The following is a 16,869-nucleotide window of genomic DNA, read 5'->3' as shown; positions in this document are numbered from 1 at the left end:
CGCACTGCGTTATTGGCGAAGGGAAACCACAATTGGTAATATCCGTGTACAGTGCAATAACTTGGAATGTTTTTGTTATTCTTTACGATTATTTTAATTTTTTATTTATTTACTAATGTGTTTTGAGGTTCAATATGATTCGATAGTATGGAGGTAAATTATCTTATAATAATAATATCTTATATATAATGTATATTTTTATTTATTTTCCGAAATTAATTTTCACCATTTCTAACTTCTTTATTCTTTTTTACATTGAGACGTTGTTTCAAATGTAAAGAACAATAAAGAAGTAAAAAAAAAGGCTGAAAATAAATATAATAAAGTTCATTCAACATTCTTTTTTAAGCAGTGCAACTAATTATTTTATAATTAAATAGTGTAATGAATTCTAATTAAACACTGCTAAATTTTAAGTTTTTTAAAAATTAGTTATAAGTGTAATTACAGGAATAAAATTTAAATTAATATTAATTAAATTCATTAAGCATAATTAAATCGTTGGATATTGACTCACTTATTCATTAATCTTTGAAAAAAGTCTATTCTTTTAATAGACAGAGAAATGAATTCTAATTAAACGGGAAACAATCCTTTTCTCTACTTCCATGGATCAGATATCATCCTGGATCCTTCACAATAGTGAGGCCATCAGATGTTTACTTTTTCCTTATTCGATAGCTTAAGGAACTGAAATCCTTATTTATATTAATAATCATAAAATTAATTCTAATTAACACGTAAAAAAATATTATTGTATCTCTGTTATATTTCTACTGGCAACATAATCCATTCGTCTGTGTTATACAGTCATATTCAGATTTATTTGTTCTCAATGAATTTTACAATATTCTAAAAAAAATGAAATCTTTATGGACAATAAAGTGTTACGAGAGAGGTAGTGTGATGGGTGGATTTTAGTCACAACTATTTGGAATTGAGAAATTCAAAATTTAAGAACCTACATTAGTATTCAAAAATTATTGACACGACTCAAAGAGAATATAATATATTCCTCAAAATTGCTTATAAACGTTTTTAAAGAGATCATTTAAGAAAAAAGATCAATTATAGAGAATACTTCCAAGACTAGCTAAGTTGGTAAATCCGATCAAAATATTAAGCAAAATTAAATTTTACCCCCTTACACTTCATAATTTGTTTGTTATTGGAATATCGTTGATTTTAAAAGTCATCATTACTTCATTTACTCATAATTAAAATAATTCATTTAGTATTAGCCTTTGTTTTCTGTTACAATTTAGACGTGAGTGAACTCCTGTGGGTTCTAGAGCTGTCCGGGGGTCCAACCAGCCTCTTAAAATTGGGTACCCTTAATTAGGTAAAAGTCTAGCGGTCGAGCATGATTCTGACCAAATCACCTCCTTGCACAACCATTGGTCTAGTAACATTACTTCTTTACAAAGTACTGAACCCCTGACCTTCCATGTGTTGTAGCAGTACAGATTTTAATTTAATTTTTAGTATTAGCCTAGAAAATGTTGACTTATCACTATTTTTTTCAATTGAGTTATTATGAGATATCACTAATTTCAAAATCTTCTAAAATTTTTTCTATTGTAAAATTTTATGCGGAACTTTAAGTTCTGTGCATTTAATTTGTTGGTAGTTCTAAAAACCGAAAATATACTAAGAGATTTCAAAATATAAATCAAATCTTTTTGGTTCTTAAAACTACAACAAGCCATTAACACATCTAAATTAAAGCCACTAAAATGTTAAATTAGAAAAGAAACGTAATTAAAAATAGTCTGCTGATTTACGTTTTGTATTAATGATATATATTTAAGAGATCAGATCGCATTAAATAATTCGATTTATTTTCAAAATATCTCTAGTTGCGATGGTCCAATATCTCTGTTGTTAATTTATAACACATTGATAAGTTATATGATCGATGTTAGTTGGTTAATATATTCCCACTAACAGTTTTTGTAAGTTTAAAAATGATTTAATCCTGTTGCGTAATTCGAGTGACTATATAACAATGGAATTTAGTTACCAGATCTGACTCGTGACAGCTTTCATTTCATTACTTTTATCAAACTTATTGTTAGTACTATATGAGTAAATTCCATATAAAGGTTGAAATATTAATTTTTATTAAATAAATAATTATATCCTTAATAACTAAAATATAATTTATATAATATGTCATATCCCCAATGCAATACTAATGTAATTTTTTTGTTTTTTATTTCAAAACTTCATTTATTGATAAATATTACAATCTGCCATTGTTCGGCTTTAGGTATAAAATAAAATAAGAATAAAATAAATAAGTAAATGAAAAAAAAACATACAAATAAATAAAATATCTCGCTTAATATACATAAACAGAAGGATAAAAATAAAACTATGTGCATGAAAAGAAAAAATATAATAATAATAATAAAATAAAAACTAATCACTAAGATACTTTTGTACACAATATTTACACTAATGACCTGAGGATTCCCGAACCCACTCTATCCCCCACAAGTGAGGGGTAGAGCAGGACTCTTTGAGATCCCAGCGCATCCCTTTCACCGGGTCATTAGTAATCAGCCAGAGGAGGCCGAGTCTAATGTTAAATACTTAAAAATTAAACTTTCAGAAATTGAAATTCTAAATATTTTTATTTTAAGTTAAAACTCAGTTTTTCCTGAATTAATCAACATCTTGGGTAGTTAGTAAAAATTAGTTTTTTATATGATAAAAGTTTTTGAAATCTATTTAACCTAAAGTTTAGGTTGGATTTTTAATTACGTTAGTATTTCATAGTGCGTTATAATTTATTTATATAACAACTTTATTGGGTTAGAAATGAGACAGTAAATAAAGTAAGTATGAGACATAAATATAATTAATAACTGAAATAAAGCTCCTAATTTAATTTTTAATTATAGCAAACTAATCTAATCTATTTTTTTTTTTTTTAGAATCATATCTTTTTCATTTAACATTATTAAGAAATCCTTTACAAGCTTTCCAATGGACTCCTTCGGAATTAATAATGCAGAATGACCTGAAGCCGTTTTATAATCCAAAATGGAAAGTGCTCCGCTTTGTGCGGGGGTTGTCCAAGGCGAGCGGCACAGCCCACTCCCCGTAGGAAAGGTCAAGCCCTCAAACTGTATCAGCCTTTCTTGGAGGCTCTGAGTCAACCCTTGTTGCGTGAGATTGCAGAAAGTGCTGCGGTGTTTGTCTTGCAGCTGTCGGGCTGCAGTGACTTATGTGGCTTCCAGCAATTATCTTAGTTGTGCCAAGATCATGGAGTAGGTTCCAGGAGGTCAGACGTTCGTGTCTGGAGACTTAACCTGCCTATTGTGCATGGTATTAAGACGTAGATGTCTTAATTAGCTTTTGATAATTAATTTACTATCAGAATTAATCTTTGCCAATTAGATGTATTTATTAGTTTAGTAAGTATTGACATAATAATAATGTGACCCTTTCGATCCAAGAGGGGTCATGGGTTCTGTATACAAGTAGGTGATTTTTTCAAGATCACCCTTAACCACCGAATTTTCTCCAGTTAAGGGCAACCACTTTAGGAGGCTGGGTGGAGCTCAGGAAGGCTTCTTAACCCACAAGGTTTACTCACTGCTGAAAATTTAATAACATATTTCTTTCCAGTCCAGCAATGTAACGGGAAGTTACCATATGCAGAAATGAGAGTATAAGCCAAAGCATAATATGAGGATTAAAAATATTTAATACTACAATCCCTGAAAAATGCTTCAACTTTCAAACTTTCAGAAACAGATGTTGCTTTCCCTCGGTTTTATTAAGAAGGGATGTTATGTGGTCAGTAGATTGAGTTAATCAATAGTTCCAAGACAATATACTGGAAACTATTTAAGATAACGAAGTCCATATATGTCTCATTATAGACAAATCATAGTAATAAATATCAGTTTTATCCGAGCAATTAAAATGAAGTAATATGTTTCGAAATTGTGTTATATTAGCTTAATAGCGTAGATATATCTCATATAGATATTTTGTTTTAGAGGTATCTGGAAAAAAAAAATTTCAAGTTGAGGTACGAAGTTCCACTGGGTCATTTAAATACGATTCAGTCCCAACGAGATACTCAAACTTCTCAATTCACGATTATCTCACCGTTTGACCAGATTTCGATGCCATTAAAATTAAGGTACGGATGATATCGGATCGATTCTCACCTGGGATTAGTTAATATTTATTTCATGTAGATCTCAAGACTATTTGACTATCTCTCTGCTTACAACAAGCGAACAGGAACCTCACTATTGGAAGAACTAGGAAGTGGCTCTCTCTTTCCCACCCTCCTATCTCCTTCCGTAATAATTTTAAAACCAAAGGAGTTGAGGAATTTGAGAACGTAATTCAAAATGTAACTATCGTGATAAAAAATTTTACTCAGAAGGTTCCTTAAATTAAAAACCAATACCATTTCATCTGATGTTAACAAATTCGGGTTTGATTAAATATGGGATAATGCGAGTATGTTATAAGTTATTATTGAAAAATTATTGTTTTCAAATGTCAACATTTTCAGCAAATATTTAAAAAATTAAAATCCAAAACAACGGGTAATATTATAATATTGCACAATATAGTTGAGGAAATCTAACAAAAGTATTAGGAAACATTATTTTTCCCTTCTCAAAAAAATGTTTTAATGAAGCCAGTCATTCAACCAGTCAATATTAAAATTTGTCTTAAATATTGTTAAATGGTGGACCCTTTGGGTGAGGCAACTGTCGTAATCATATATCATGTTGTTGGTTAACGTATTTTTTAACGATTGTTGTTAAGATTCCCATTTATTTCTATTTGTTAGGCATACAAGAAAGATAATTATGTATAATAAAATTTTGGGTTCATCCACAATACCCAATAGAACCATGTTAATTAGAACCATAAAACTTAGGTAGCAATACATTTTCTCATTAACCTCGAAATCATGATGTAGTCGCCAAGTGTCATTGTTTTCGTTCAAGGATCTTCAAGGGAAATCTCTTGAAAATTATATGTTACAAACCGTTTTGTCTTTTTATTTCTCTTGTACGCAACTGCAAAAATTTCCATTTTATAAGAAATTTTCAGGTATTAATACGATGAATTCTATCATCATAGTTCTTAATTATGGATTTTCTTTGTGATTTCCAGGTATATATGTATTCTTCCTTTAAAAATAAAAAAATAATTTTAGTGAACAGTTTTATTGGAAAAAGTTTATAATTTATACTGATTATAACTCTATAAATATATTCGTGAACACTTTTTCATAATACTTTCATGTACTTTTACTATGGCCAGCGTTAGATAAAAAAAAAGAATTTATTGACTTGTAGCAACAAGAGAAAATGTGGAACGTGTTACAGATCCGGTCTATCAGACTTCACCGATGGGAAAGCCCTTCCAACTGTTGGACGTGGTCCAGGCTTTGAGATATGGCCGAATGTCGACCAGGAACAGTAATTATCGATTAGTTTTAAAATCGATGAATGGTCCGAAATAAAGCGAAGATCGATAACCAGGTGGCGGTGAAAGTGACACAAAGACTGTCCTGGTTACGAAACACCAGGCCTTGGCATCTTAAAGCCGGCACACGTTTGCATTTAGTCAAATGGAAAATTTTATAATTTCTTGAAAAAAAAAGTGTGTGTATAAATGTAAGTTTAATTGTATATATTATTATATTAAAAATAATATGATAAATTCATCACAATCGCTAAAATGTAAAAAAAAAAAATTTATATATATATATTTTTAGACTAATTTGTATCGCGAAGTAAACAACATTATGTCAATGTTTTACCAATTTATTATTTTTACAGATATAATAAATTTAATTTTATGAGTAAAATATTTTTTTAAAAACATATTTCAAGTAAAAACTAGTACAAATACTTGTAACAAAATGCGAAAGTAATTAAGATTAATTTCAAAGCTGTATTATGTATGTCTAAGGCTGTATAGCTTTTTCAGGGAGGCCTAGACTGTAAATATGTCGTAAATATTTTATAATTTTGATATTAGAATGATCTTTTCTCAAATTGTATACTGTTCCCTTCCTTAGCATTTTGTGAAATAATAGAAGTTACAGGATATTTATGGAGTTAATAATAACACAAGAGTTTGTTGAAAATCATCACATATTTATTTTTTACCAAAAATTGTAGATGTTAAAAGAGTGAACATCTATACCTTACTACAGGTATTATTTAAAATTTTACTACAGTTAATATGAAAAACATGGGTGAATAAATAAATAAAAATGTAGTTACTAAATATTTTTTCTAAATAATGAGATAAATAAATAAACATATAAAATAAGAACAAATTATTCGTTTATTGTAATTTAACCGTAAAGACAACTAAACCTGAAAATTTAATTTGAGTGTTAAGGAAAGAGTAACATAAAGACTTACAGACCTACCCCCTCCCCCGCCCATCAGGCCATTTTTATAAAGTCTCCCACCACCCGCTTAAGGAAAGTCGTAGATTGGACGAAACCAGATAAGAATCAATTTTGCCCAATACCTTCAACGTGTGTAACCACCCGATTTTCATACCGAGTAAATAGAATTATACACGAGATAAGATCTATAATTCGTCCGAGAAGCGAATGGACAGGATACGAGAAAGTAAGAGCAGGCGGACAGGAATATATAGGCCAAGGAATGGCGGCGTGTATATGTATATATATACCGGTGTGGATATAGAGCCGACAATGGAGAGGTAATTGAATGGACAGGCAGACACACACTTTCACTGATCCTATTGTTCTCATTGTGGGCGTCTCCCATCAACTTCTTGCTCTTGTTGTGGTCCGTATTATTGTACTCATCTCGTATTGTGGACCGGTTCAAATGGTCTTAGAGGTACGTACGGTCAGAGGTCGCTATAATAAAATTGATGAATGTCTTCTATCTTCTCAACTCTACTTTTATAACGTTCAGAACGGTTTATATTTTATCAAGTGTATAATTATTTGAGAATTTGCTGAATAGGCAGTTTAGCGGTCATTACTCCTCAATTTTAAAATAACTTTCCCATAGTTATAATTGTGTTTAATTATGCATTATTGAATATAATTTGACCTTCTCCAATGAAATATTTTATATCAGGGTTCAATAACAGATAGTTTTTATGATCATATACAATTATACTTGAAATGTAATATCCATTTTTAAATAAATATCTAGGTAAAGGTACAGTAAGTCAAATTTTCCTAGTTCTACAGGAGGCAAATATGGACGAATGTTTTCCTCTGTATTCTATTTCCTAAGATCATGTAAATCCCCACAAAATTAAAAGATTTTGTTATATATACCTCAGGGTAAAGTAAAAATAGATCTGTATCTTGTTATGTTGTGATATTATATATATAGGAGGTATCTTTCATGTGAAAATAGGCTTTTAACCAAAATCAATTTTAGGCGAATGAACTATAACCTCAAACCATACTGCAGAATAATTCAGAGCATAGAAATAGAATTGTGGTACTATTTATGGTTATTACCTGTCTTCTTTTTTTTTATATATATCAAAATTATAAACGAAAATGGTCATCAAATGGTTTTTATTATTTTTTTTCGTACCCTTCATTAAAATAGAATTAATAATTATGTATACTTTTACTGAGTCTTCTGCCTTTGATTGCATTGTGGTATTATAAGGTGTTGATATCGGTCCAGCTAAGGTGGTATAGTCTGGCTATAGCCTAAGGATACGTCATGGAATTAATGGAACGTGAAGGGACCGTCCCGCTGGTCATCAAATGGTTTCATTATTCTCAAAATTATAATAGGAATTAGGTAAAACAATTGTATTGCGAATGTGCCAGTTTGAGGGGCAAAAAAACCCTCCCCCACAACTTCACATATAATCTATTATTTACCAAAGATATTTTGTAGCTGTGATTGACGTCTAAAACAGAATCTTCCATCTCAAGCTTTGACAGTATTATCGTTTTTATTGCAATTTAGTCACATAATTTTCAAGTTTTATCTCTTCATTCAGAAAAACTTTCTAGTTTCTTTTTTTTCTAAATTTATTTAAATAACAGTTAACTTACGAATTCGTACACGCGATCAAAATAATAAAACAAAATTCAAAATGGTGGGTATTAAATATGATATTTCATAAAATTATGAAGAGGGAGTACGATTTCCCCTTCCAGAATAAGCTCCCCGATCAAGCTCCGCCCACAAGGTTCTCCTTTAACATGTTTGCATTCACTCGTCTATATATGATACTAATAATCAATTTAAATCATATAGGATCGCCCTGAAAGCATATACAGCCGAAAGGTCACGTTCCATTAATTTCATGGCGTAGCCATAGTCTATAGCTAGACTATACCACCTTAATTGGACTAACTTCACGCTTTATAACGCCACAAGGCAATCAAAGGAAAATACTCTATATGAACTGAATGAACCTACGTTCTTATTCTTAATGAAGAGTACGGAAAAAAAAATCTAAAAGTATAGATTTTATTTGAAACAAAAAAAAAAAAAAATGCTTATTAAGAGAATTCACAAATGTCAATAGAGAAGAGTCTAAACAAATGATGACGACTGCCAAACTTTACGATGTGTGAGTCAGCCTTTCGCTGATTGCTCCGCTCTTCGCCACCCGCCGAAGCTTGAATCCGCCCCCCCCCCCTCCGAAGCCGTAGAGGACGGGACAACCTTCACGGACCACGGGCAGACTAAGTGCTGGACTGAGCACTTAACCTTAGGCACTTAGCCCCAAGGGTTCGTTACCACTTTGCTTATCCGCTGGCCAATAATCGCTCGGTTTATTACTGTTGTAGAGTCGTTTCTTCTTCGGCTTTCCACTGGAATTATCCAGCAGATTATTGTACTTCATTAGCGTCTCAAGGTCGCATTTACTGCCCTGTATGAATAGTCTCCTGGAACTTCTTCCCAGAATATTTTAACATATTTTTTTAACCAATTAAATTTAAAAAAATTAAATCTGTACTGCTACAATACATGGTATTAAGGAAGTACTACACCAACAGTTGTGCACGGAGGTGATTTGGTTAGAATTATGCTCGATCGCCAGATTTTTACTCAATTAAGTGTACCCGCTTCATGAGGCTGGGTGGACCACGAAGGGCACTCGAACCCATAAAGCTGACTCATGGCTACAGTGAAACAGAAAATAATTATCTGCCCCAGCCGGATTCGAACCCTGGTCCTTGGAGATAGTAGCACATTCCCTTGAGCTACTCACTCCCTTTAACCAATTAATTACTATAATCTGGACCTTTTATTGTTAAACTAGGCTATAGGATATATTTGTTGCTCATAATATATCCTATATCCTTGTTACACATATTTTCAAAAACAAACTTAACCAGTACAATTTATGATTGCTACATTTATGATGAAAATTATTTTACATTAGTTAAGGTTCAAAATTAAACAATTGTTTTAATTAATAAGCAGAAACACATTTTCCTGTGAGTTATATCACTATGTGCTTTAATGAGATATAAATTAGCATGTAGTCAGATTGCAGTCATGAAGTAAGTGGGCTCTATATTTTTTAATATTTTGATATTTTTTAAAAGTTTTTCTTTATCTTAAAAGATTAAGAGGCAAACATGAATGAATATAAGTTGCAACTCAACCAATTGCAAAATTTATAAATACGTATTAATGAATTACAAAAAAAAACTGTATTACATTACGCCCACTTGAAATTAATTCAATGTTGTTATTATTTATAGATATTTGTAGTTTACATTCATTTTATTGGATTATTATCATATTTAAATATAATTATTTTTATTTGACCTTGTTTCTGATATAAACTTATTCATGATGAAAGATATTTAATTTATTTTAATTTACATTTTTATAGTAATATATAGAGTGTATTCTTATCGCTTTAAGGCAGAATTGTTGAATATTTCGGTTAGATTTCTTGTTTGAGAAATCAAATTTCTCATATTCTGAGATATTTCCTGTCAAGTCATGCCGTGTCTAAAGTTTGTATGAAAATCGCCTTTGTTTACTATATTAGTCTCAGTATGTGGTGAGTGTATATCAATTAAAAAAAAAAAAATCATAACTTCTGATAAAGATTTGGCAGACCAAATGTTGCCGGCCTAAAAAATAATTACAGCACGAAAAAGTAGGAAAAGAACAAAAACTGTCAACATTTATTAATAATGTCATTTATTAACATACAAAAAATCTTTGGCAGTTTACGTGTTGTGCAATTGTTTATATAGGTGACAATTAATAATCTATATCTACTTTAAAAAAATAAATTAATGGAAAGAACCACTACAAACCACTACAGCCTTAAATTCAGTACTAATAATATCTGGAATATTTCTAAATTATGTGTTTATTCCTAAGCCTAAAGAGCGAACCTAGGCTCAAAACTAGGGGGAAGACAAGCTAGATCAATCAGGTGTTGACATTTCACAACGGAAAAGGTGAATGAAAACAAAATTTTAAGAAAATTATTTTATATTTATTAGTTATTATAAGTAGTATTTGCTTTAAAAAAAGTTAATTAATATTTATTTAAAAATTAATTTTTATTAAATTAATATTTTTTTCATTTCTAGAGGAGGGAAAACCCCCGCTGGGTACGCTCATGCCAAGCCTAAATTGCCTATGAGTAAATTTAGTACGGATTAGAGATGATATTGTTGCCACTTTATATAAAAGGATTCTATTTGTAAATCGCAAAATCGTTTTAAAAATTAAATACGTTGTATTCAATGGGTAGATTCTCTACATGTTTTTATCTTGTCGTGTTATAACTAACAGCAAATTTACTGGTTGTATATATTTTTATACAGTTGTAAATTTCAATACATAAATTATTTTTAAAAAAAATCGGTTGTAAAGAAATTTACAATGGCAAAATTACAATAATCTTGTGCCACAACCAGTATATGGGGCCGGGGAAGTACCTGGTCTTCTGTCCTGGATTTATTCGTCTACGTATCAGTAACAACATTTAATTTTCAATATTTTAAGGTATCTGATTGGCTAACTAATAATAAATTTTCATTGTTTTCTTCTTTTTTACTTTTCATTATTTCTTTTTCAAACTTTTTCTAGGGCTGGCCCTGCTCCTGCCTCCAGGAGATACCAGTTAAAAACATTATTCGATTCTTATCAAAGTTTAATACCAATTACTATTGTTTTAAGGCATCTGGCTTACTACTGATTAGGTTTCGATTTTTAAATGCCCCCTACTATATGTACCAAAGCAGATTTTGATTAAAGGTTATTAAAAATCTTAAGTGGGCTGGAAACGAAAGTCCAATTCTTCGAATCCCTTCTTGACCGAAGCGAATACAATGACAGATTCAATTCCGCAATAGGGTGAACGAATCACGCAAAGCGAACAGAACCAACAAATCAGTTCTGATCAATAAAGCGAATGGAACACTAAACTTATTGAGCATGACAACAGCTGAATATATTCCAGTCAGGGCACGAACTTCTTATGCAATATCCTAGGAACTTTTTAAACTCTTTCGAAAGTTAGGCTTTTCAAATATGACTTTCATTCTGTCCCTTATAGATTAAAGTTCAATGCTTAAGTGCCTCGCTCTTCTCTTGTGGACTGTGGGTGGCATTTCTGATTCTCTAGGTTGTGAAATGTCTCAAATTCGCCTACGGTATAATGTCAACACTGATGTGCCGTTTGTTGAAATTTCGAAACTCAATGGATTACCAATTCTATTTTCATTTTTTTTTATAACATGTTTCGCCTATAAACAAAATTAATGAATCTTTAGTATCATTATATGTTGTAACCACACCGCACTCACTTCTTTCTGAGCGGTATTATCTCCACAAGCCTGTATGATGCCATTGTAACACTAAAAGAACATTTACTAGATGCATTTTCATGTAATACAGTTGTATATATCAATAAATAAATAGAGAAAAAATTAAACGAATCTTTTTCTAATGTTAAGGACATAAGAATGAATTAAAAATAAGTTAATTTTATCTAATTTTAAATTATCTAAGAAAAAATAAATTATGAAATATAGCAGTAAGGATATTGCTGTTGTTTGTAATTCGTAATAAGAGAACAATCAATAATTAATCATTGAGATAAACCAATCTGTCTGAAGCATTGTTCCTAGGAACTTTCTCCCCACTCTATTTTCATTCCTCACTTGACACAGAAGAGACCGCTAGATGTGTGCACAGTTAGGCACGCTAAGTAACCAGTACAAGGACTTGTGCAGGGTTGAGGAGAGTCAATAGGACGTGGTATTGTATCCTTGATATGAGACTATATTCTTCAACAGCAAAACTATCTAAGTTTCTTTTTTATAAATAAATTTGAACAATGAGAACGACAGAGCGACTCAGTTGTTCTCAGTGGTCCAAGCTAACCCTGGCGAAGCCTGCATTGTGGGGCGAAACGTTGGTCAAAAATATATAGTTTTCTTTTACTATTTTGATACCTTTATTGACAGCCACCCGGACTATCTTCTTACAATATATGGTTTTAGTATCTGCTAGTTCAGTTTAGATTTTTTTTTAGCATGAATAATTTTTTTATTTTATTGAAGAGAATTAATTAAATATTCCACAAATTAAGGGCATTATGGACCAGTGTTCAAATATTCATTCATACTATATATAGAGAAATTGATGAGTAAAAAAAGGAGACAAAGAAAAAAAATGTAAATGATAACAATAGTATTCACTGAATTAAAAGAAAAAAATTAAATAATAGTAATAAAAGAATACATAAATAAAAATAAATACTTTCATGATTTGTATAAATGAAATATGAGTCTGTATAAAATAAAACTAATTAATTAAATCGATCATATAAAATTAATGTATCTACAAGATAAAAAAAATTAAATTTTGGTAAATATAAAATAAATACAAATTCGCACCTATATTCAATATTTACATTCTGCAGGGAAACTCCAAGCCAAGCCTTTCCAAGTGGCTTGTGAGGAAGACAAAACAGGACGCTAAGAGATCACGGCGCTACTCTCTCTTTCGCCTCAATGGTTTTATATATTTAATGACAAATAATCAACTAAACTATCTCAGAGTATAAAGATAAACCTTAAATTTTTAATAATTATTGTGTTATGTTTCATTAAATAAATATATTAACTTCCAGCCTTGAAATGTCATCCGAGGTGAAATCATCTTTGCCATTTTAACTCGTGAGGTATTATGATGCAAGGTGTAAGTGATTGATAGAATTGGAGTGCATAGTCAGCTGTTTTCAAAGCACGTTTGCATAAATACTCATCATGAAAACAAAGCCATGACACTCCCCGCCGTTGCAGCAGATCTTCATTCGAAATATATGCAACCTAGTGCAGTCTGCGCCAAATGTATGCAAACTGGATGTAAATTTTATGCCCTAGACTGTTATTTGGAACAGGCTCCACCATACACTCCTGGCACATTTCGCCCGAGTTATCGATCTCGCCTGAACATCATGGATCCATCCTGCATCTCCTGGCAAACCATTTCCAGAAACGCCATTAACCAAGATCGTTGCGGTTTTCAACCTTCCCGGTTCTCAGAGCTTTCTCACCTTTTTGCCTCCGGAGCATTCGGCGATGATTGCCTCGAGGGACCGTAGGCACCTACCCGCACGTACGGTATTAGCAGATATTTTACAGGCAATACCCAGTCAGGTATGCTGCGAAACAAGATCTCTACTCCCCTCCCCCCTCGCGGGACGTTAGGTAGATATGCCATGTAGAAATATATTCGTTCCTTTCACTGGAGTTTCCTATCCTATGCTGTATTTTATGTTGCCTTTTAATTCATTTGAATTTTTCGTTGTTAATTAAAAGTTAATCAAATTAGTGACGTATCCGTTATCGTACCTCTGATGACTGCACTTGCACCTATCGAACATGAAGGAATGGGTTACTACTGAAAATTATAAAATAATATATAGCTTCTTATTGGGACTGAATGCACACTTGAGATGAAAATTGAGAAGCTTACAAAATAAATATAGTAACATTGGTATCTTAGGGAGACTATATTTAAAACATTTAAGTCTGACCATGAGATGATTGAATTCAGTGAATTTTATAACATTTATTTTTAATTCATTTCTCCTTTGATTAGTATTTGTTTTGTTTTTTTAGATTCTTTTAAACTAATTAATTTTCATTTCATTAAGTTTAATGTATCGAATGTATCAGATCTTTCTTTTGTTACTTCATTTATACATGTTTATTGTTTTATAATTAATATTTTCTATAAATCCAGTAAAGTATGTTTTAATTATTTATTGGTTCTATCCAAAATAATTTAATTAGATAAATGACAACACCTCAGGTGGAGTTAGGATGATAAGAATCAATTTTCCACCAAATTAAATTTTTTTTTTTTTAGGTTTTATTATTTATTATAAAAAGACAGGAGTTATTTTTAAGAGGCAGCTATTATTTTATCTCCGCTGACGAAATAATATTTCACTGCTGAAGAAAAAACACCTGAAAGTTAAGCAATCCCTCAGTGCATATCTGCATAGAAACTCATTATGCAGAGATTGCAACGCGTTTTCTGGAATAGGAGACAATGCAGCGAGAGACAGCGAGATGAATTATTGCCTCCATTCTCTTCACAGACATCCCCTTAGCATAGCTCCTTTGAATGTAAATTCAAAAACAAAGAAAAAGGAGGAGAAAATTGGAAAGGAGATGAAGACGATCCGAACACAATGGTTCCGAAGATCGGCCCAGGAGCGATAGTCTAAACCGCGCCTGCTATTCCCCGTCACGAAGTATATTTTCTGCTCAAGAGGAGTTCGATAATGACTCCCAGCTGACGTAACGCCAAAGAGGTAGAAGTGGTGTGGGACAGGAGAGTAGGCCAGTGTTCCTCTGTGTGCCTTAGTGTCGAGCTCTGTCGTCCGCTCTTCTCTATGTAGGCTTTCGTGTGATATAGGTAAGCGGTTTTGAATATTTGAATGTTCGTACATGTTTTTAGACAAGTATACATGTAGTTGTTGACACCTAATATACGATGTGTGTTCCTATCCTGTATACAAGAATATAATATATATAAAAATAAAAACTAAAAAAAAATTATAGTATGACTTTTGTCTGAGTTTTAGAATCAAAACAAGTTTTAAAAAAAAAAAAATTATAACAAAAATAATATAAATAAATAAAATTGGGTTGTTTAAATAATTATAACTATACATAACTTATTTTATATTCAATAACATAAAATATTCATTAAATAAAATACCAATAAAAAATTTTTAAGTAAGTAATTTATAAAATTACTATAATAAAAACAGAATTGAAAATTTAGTTTATTATAAACAAAAATTGATTTATTTAATATAAATTAAGGTTCAAATAGAAATACGATGAAGTTTCATATCTTTCAGATTTTGAATATTGATTAACTTTAATTTCTATTAAGGGTTATTCCTTGTTAATTTTATGATAAAATATTATCATAAATTTTTTTTATACCCTGGAACCATAAAAATATCCTGATAACAAGTTTTAGTGACAGTGAACGGAAGGAAACGTCGAAATGTCTTCAACGTTCTTACTCTGGAGCGCAGGAATCACATTGTTATCCCGCTGTGTTACGTGTTAATAAAATATTTTTAAGTGAAGCTTAATTTTATTCTTATTTATGTAAGTTTAGTTTGTTTTTATTTCATCCCAATAACTAACAGATATCGCTGAAACTTTATTTATGAAAAAAAAATTAAAATCTTTCTTTTCCCAATGGAGCATACTAATGTTTTACTTATTTCCCAGGACTTTGCGCGACTTTGCCTCAAGTGGCTTATTGTATAACTTTACATTAAGATCATTCGCATGGAGCATTAGGATCCTTTATCAATATAAAAAAACAAAAAAAATCTTCAGTAGTGTTGCCAGTGGCATATCTAGGTAGTGGAAGCAAAGGACGGACAAATAAAGTTTTTTTAAAGACTTATTAAAAACAAATGCATACTTTTTTTAACATAAGTGAAAATTATTGTTTTTAAGTGAAAGGTTAATGTGCTTTAATTATTTTTTATTTTATTTTTGGGGTCGATAGTAGCCCCGAATGGTCGAGGCACGCCACTGAGTGTTTCTTTCGATATTGAAATATCGCTATTCAAAACACATATCGGTCAATTAAGTAATAGATTTTAAGCACCTCAGTAATACTAATTAGGTAGTAAGCAGTAGAAGATGGTGCAAGCGAATAGCCTGTAGGTATGTGGCAGAAGCGCCCATAGCCGGCGCTCCTTTTATGGCAGTCCAAGGATCCACTCGAGACTCTCTCCTTTCTATAATAAGTTCACGGCTAAGTCTGGACTTAGCCTACGGCTGCTGGCAGTCTGATGGCTTTGGCTTTTTCTGTACTCAGTATGATTAATACGATTAATGATATGATAGTAAAACCATTTTTCAAAACGATAAATAAGAAACCAAAAATCCTATATCACTAAAACCCTTGAATGGCTATGAGTTCAGTTATCTCTTGAACAATAGTGATACTAGGAGGTGATTTATATAGATTCTGGGTGTATCCTAGGTGGGTTTCTACACAGGGTTGACTAATGGCCGATTTAGCATAATAAATAATCACTGTTATTGATGGGTTCCAATTTAGTGACTAAACATTGGAAAAATAAACTTATGAATACTGAGATATTTTTTTATGACCAAAATATCTTCCTGTTGAAACTTACTACAGATACTTGCTTCAAGAATCGTAAATAATTGATATTAGTTCTGGAGTTGTATAATATGTGTGCTGCTTGGCCTTTTCAAAGAAAACTAGACCAAAAAAAATCAACTTCAAACTCCTTTGTTCTTTTGTAAAATATCCAAAATTCAGTTTCAAGATATTT

The 16,869-nt window shown here is 31.2% G+C and overlaps 1 protein-coding gene across 2 annotated transcripts in view; it reads left to right on the top strand.

Annotated features, from left to right (window-relative positions):
• Positions 1-16,869, top strand: part of dpy (dumpy) — a 354,721-nt gene that overhangs the window by 73,962 nt on the left and 263,890 nt on the right. The window contains exon 1 of one of the 2 annotated variants that reach the window (XM_067045461.1): positions 14,875-14,945. The exons of the other annotated variant lie outside the window; for it this stretch is intronic. The gene's annotated coding sequence lies outside the window, so the exon portion shown is untranslated. Of the gene's footprint in view, positions 1-14,874; positions 14,946-16,869 lie in introns of those variants that run through there. 2 annotated transcript variants of the gene reach the window in all.

Source organism: Halyomorpha halys, unplaced genomic scaffold (assembly GCF_000696795.3).
Source record: "Halyomorpha halys isolate HHAL.00 unplaced genomic scaffold, Hhal_1.1 Scaffold134.1, whole genome shotgun sequence".
Lineage (NCBI taxonomy): Eukaryota > Metazoa > Arthropoda > Insecta > Hemiptera > Pentatomidae > Halyomorpha > Halyomorpha halys.
This window is presented reverse-complemented; position numbering and strand designations above follow the sequence as displayed.